The 5,012-nt window shown below is 43.3% G+C and overlaps 1 pseudogene; it reads right to left on the bottom strand.

The window, feature by feature from the left end:
• Positions 1-664: 664 nt before the first annotated feature.
• Positions 665-1,662, bottom strand: LOC147733499 (F-actin-capping protein subunit alpha-1 pseudogene; annotated as a pseudogene).
• Positions 1,663-5,012: the final 3,350 nt, after the last annotated feature.

Below are 5,012 nucleotides of genomic sequence, written 5' to 3'. Positions count from 1 at the left end.
TGTTCTTTGCTCCAAAGGCTTTGCCAAGTCAAGCTGTTATATCTTCACAACTACAAAGGTATCGGACATAAATTCAGTGAATTGGTTTCAAATACCAAGCAGGCAGGCCCTGGCCAACCAGGCCTGGGAGTCAGTCAGGGAACATTTTAGTTCAATACTAGTAACAGTAATTCAATCAAGTTATCACTCTTTGATAACAGCTGTCCTCCCTTTTTTTCAAAACGTATGCAATCCATCTTTTTCCAAGGCTTTGTCCAAGGTTATGGCACCCAACCTTGCCATACAAATGGAACAGCTGTTAATGTCAGGTGCATATCATAAATTGATATGCCCTTAAACTGATGTATGCCTTCTTTTATTACCAGCACAACAACAGATTGAAAAAAGAGTTTTTTGGCTAGAGACAATCTCAAACAGTCAGGTTAGTAGTGGTTTGCATTGAATTGGACTGGTTTGGATAGGACTGGGTTGGACAGGGATGTGTTGGGTTGGAGCGGGGTGAGGTGGAATGTGGTGGGATATTTTTGGGTGTGACAGATATTTTTGAACGGTATTAAATTGCGAAAGGCAGAAATTGTGTCAAACCACAGATGGCCTTCAAATAGAAACTTTGTCACAGAATAAAAAAGGCATTTTTCCTCTTAAATGAGTTTACTGAGTTATCATATGTGGCTTAAAACATACATGAAACATCACTATGCTGTTTCCGGTTTCAGAATTTGGGGTGCCAGTATTTTGTTCCAGTCAAGATTGGCGCGAGTGACTGGTAGCTGCCTTCTGAGTTCTTTTAAGGTTTGGTCTGATAGAATCTTGAACTCCTCCACCAGGGCTGCCTGGAACTCTCTGTCAGCGCTCTCCACGAGCTCTGTAAAATCCTTTGATGCTTCTCTTTCGTTATTGAGAAATAGGGTTTCTTCCACACTCTTGGCGGCAGTGAGGTGGATATTGCCATTTTCGTAGTAGTGAACTTGCACCATGATGTTCCCCATTGCCTTGGTAACAGGAGGAGTCAGGTCAAACATCCACTCCGACTTCCACAGTCCATTCCAGAAAGATGAAGGGTTGAACTGGTGGCCTTCTATGCATGCCACAAAAATGTTCTTGCCACGCCCAGGTTTCCGGTACACACTGCAATTTCCAGCACTGAAATTCCTCTTCACATACTCACTCAGACTTTCATTGAAAGCCATTCTCCATAACTCGTCTTCATTCGTCTCTATGGGATAAAGCTGAGGATATTTTATTTCCCCAGTCAGATGACAGTAGTGGAAAGCCACCTTCTGGTCGGGGTCAAAGAATCGGCTGTTTCCCAGGTCGTTGTGGCGGGAGAGGAGCACTTCCAAGCCGTCTTTGACCATGGGAGTGAAGTAGTCCTTGTTGTGCAGGGCCCAGGCCTCAGCTGCCTGTTCGTGCATTATCTTGTCATCCTTAACCAGGAAGCGAATATCATTGAAGACGTTGATGAATTCTCCCGGCGGTGCTTGCCTCACAAGATTGTTTATCAGAGTTTCTTTCATATTTTGGGGGAAATTATGCTCTTCATTCATCATGAATATTCTCCTCTGGCTCAAATAAAAATCAACCTGAAATGAGTGAACAAATAGTAAATACATTATTTCAAATAAATGAACATCATATTATAGAGCCCTGTCTCATGTTATCTTCCTAACATGCCAAAACAAACTTGTGATTTTACATTTGACTGATTTTACTCATTGAGAAGACTAGTCACATTTTTCGCAGCAGCAGTAGAAATGCCAAGGCAGGTACAGAGGTCAGTCCGTTTCTTTTTTGTGTGGATGGGGAACACACGCTTGATAAAAGCAGGAGACAAAGAAATAATAGATTCTGTTTGTTCCATTCTTCCCGAGTGTTTAGAGAAACATGAAACATTCAGTACTGTTTGTTCAACTCCTTCAAATTCAATTTTCGAGTGCGCGAAGTGAAACAGCAGGGCTGGTAAGAAGGGAAATTATCAACAGTTCAACTGTCCTTGAAAGCACATTCATGCACAGAGTACTTCATGAAGGCTTCTTTTGAACGCCACTGCATAGTAATAGACAGAATACCCTTGACTTGAAATAGGGATTTATTTATCTGTAAGTAGATTTAGCAGCTTGGAGAATTGTTGTGTTGTGTTGCGTCACTCATGAGTATGTTTGCACGGTCCAAACAGCTCCTGCTTTAGTGCCAGAATACCCTCGGGTGAATTGTGCGCTATACAAATACACATGAAATAACACATAGTGAAGAGCACCAACAGATATTGTCGCTCTGAATTCGAATGTCCTCCAGTCTCACTATATTTTGAATGTCAAATTAAGGATTGACAAATGTTTAGCAGCGCTCGTGTCTTTCTTGCGATTATTGTATAGCAGCACGTGTTCCCTAATTATCGGGTCTCTGCTGTATTTCACTTAGAAAACACCGGCTGGGCATTTTGTACATCTCTTAACGCCAAATGCGTTGCAGCGCGTGCAATTTCATTTGTTTTCTTTATTTATTTCTTTACCTAACTCCGATCAGCCATATGCCTGAGTTTACTACCCCCTACCCTGCTCCTCCACTGCCCTGCCGCCCCGCAGCACTCCCTCCAGGAGCAACTACTGCATTTGAGTGTAAAAGTGACACTGCCCTTGAGATGCGATTGGTCAAACTACGCAAGGCCACCTTGCATTACCCTGAGTGGCTTGATAAATCCAGAGTATCGCAACGCAGACCAAATCGCTGCATGGCGTTACCCTGCCCCAGGGAGGGGTTACATGGAAGCGTGTGTGTTCCAATGCAAAACCCATGGATCTTGATGCATTCATAGATTTGTCATTATTGGTAGAACTTAGAATGCGTCAAAACTGCTACACCTCCCGAGGTGAGCTGTAACAAAGAAAAATATATTTATATTTTTGCTTCTCTCTATGTGTGCTGCATTCTACAGCACGCATAGAAAGAGGAAAAAGCCTCAGGGGATTGTTTTTGTGCAATGAAGGTGACCTTTCCTGCACAAAGCAATCCTGGTAATAACACAGGCACCCTTGCATCATGGTGCAAGAGTGTCTGTGTTGGCGCTAGGAAGCACATTGGGCACTAGCGCTGAGAAAAGGCAGGAATGTGCCATACAATGTTAAGTACAGTGAATTCCTGTCCCTTCCCAATCATGGATCTCAGCACAGCAAGGTGACTTGCTGCGCTGCGCTATATAATGATAAATATGTCCCTAAGATAGTTCATCTTTCAGGGCAATTCCATTGATGGAATTTGTTTCTTGGACAGGACATCCAGCTAGAAATGTTAACTATGTACATAACGGATGGTCACCACCTGCTGCATGAAAACCACTGTTCTCTTTTTAGGGCTCGCGCCTGCGTTGCAGTGTGCAGCACTGCTCGCGCAGCGAGAGCCCTTTTGTATAGGGTTCTGAAAGCTGCTCACACGTTCGTGCATGTGAGCAGGCTTTCGCAGCCCGCCATTGGCTTTAGCGTGTTTTTCTTAAAAAAAGGCACACGATTGGGCAAAGGCAGGCGCATGTCCTGCCTTTGCAACGCCCATTCCCGCCTGTCTCTAGGACGCGCATCAACGCACAGCACAGACGACAGGCAATATTAATTTTTAGGCCAACAACAAGCAATGCAGCACCAAGAGAGTATTCGTTAAATAAAAAGCATCTTTAAAACATCAAAGATGTGCCAGGCAAAGAATTGATTATTTTACACGAGTAATAAAAGCACAGTGGTAGCAACGACAGTCCTTGCATACAGACCATATCTTAACACAACTCATGATGAACAAGCATGTGCAATGCAATAGGTCTCGCAATTGCGAAAATTTAAGCTATTAGCATTGTAAATAACTATGCCTTTTATTTATTTTTTAAAAAGCCAAAACATATATAAAAGACATGGGGCCCGATGTAGGTCATCTCGATTTACCTACTCTTAAATACCGATTCATACCGATTCGGTATTTAAGAGTAGGTAAATGGGATGTAGGTAACTTCTATTTTTAAAATACAGAATCGGTAAGATTCGGTAATTACCGAATTGCAGCGACGGCTCGTGGAGGGAGTTACGGTGGGGCAGGAGGGCGGGGAGGGGGAGGGGCAGGGTGGAGGTTGCTAAAAACCGGCATATGGATAATTGCAGGTAAGTAAACAATTTAATTAATAAAACGAATTTCGTAGCTCGCACTGCATTGCATTTTGTGATGCAAGGCGGACTACGAAATTCGTTTTATTAATTAAATTGTTTACTTACCTGCAATTATCCATATGCCGGTTTTTAGCAACCTCCACCCTGCCCCTCCCCCTCCCCGCCCTCCTGCCCCACCGTAACTCCCTCCACGAGCCGTCTCTGCCGAATTGGTATTTACCGATTCGGTAATTGCCATTCATTCCTATGGGCCTGTAGGCCCATAGGAATGAATGTCATTTATCGAATCGGTAAATACCGATTCTGTAATTGGGGGAAACATTGAAGGGTGGCAGGGTGTCACTTTGACACCCTGTTGCACCCCTCAATCGAGTATGGGTGCACATGTTGCAGACATACATGCCCTAAGGGCATGTATGTCTGCAACATGGCAGCGTTTGAAAAGCAAAAAAAATGCTTTTTCAAGGCTTTTCATTATTTACCACCAACTTCTAGTTGGTGGTAAATAACAAATTCTGAAAGCCCTGTAGCACTGATTACAGTGCTACCTACATCGCAAAATACAGATTCGGTAATTTTACAGAATCGGTGAAATTACCGATTCGGTAACATTACCGAATCTGTATTTTAGGTGGCCCTACATCTCATTTTCCAAATACCGGTCGGTAACGGCCGAAATTACCGAATTTCGGCCGTTACCGACCGGTATTTGCCTACCTACATCCGGCCCCATCATTTACAATGCCAATAGCTCAAACTCGTTTTTAATGAAAATTATGTGCATCTAAGGCATCACATCTCAGCCTGGCAAAAAAATTAGATGGGATGCAAAATAAGGCCCCTAGAGGAGACCCATTTACCTTAATA

Source organism: Lissotriton vulgaris, chromosome 2_1, assembly GCF_964263255.1.
Source record: "Lissotriton vulgaris chromosome 2_1, aLisVul1.2, whole genome shotgun sequence".
Lineage (NCBI taxonomy): Eukaryota > Metazoa > Chordata > Amphibia > Caudata > Salamandridae > Lissotriton > Lissotriton vulgaris.
The sequence above is the reverse complement of the archived record's forward strand: the minus strand, read 5'-3'. Positions and strand labels throughout refer to the sequence as shown.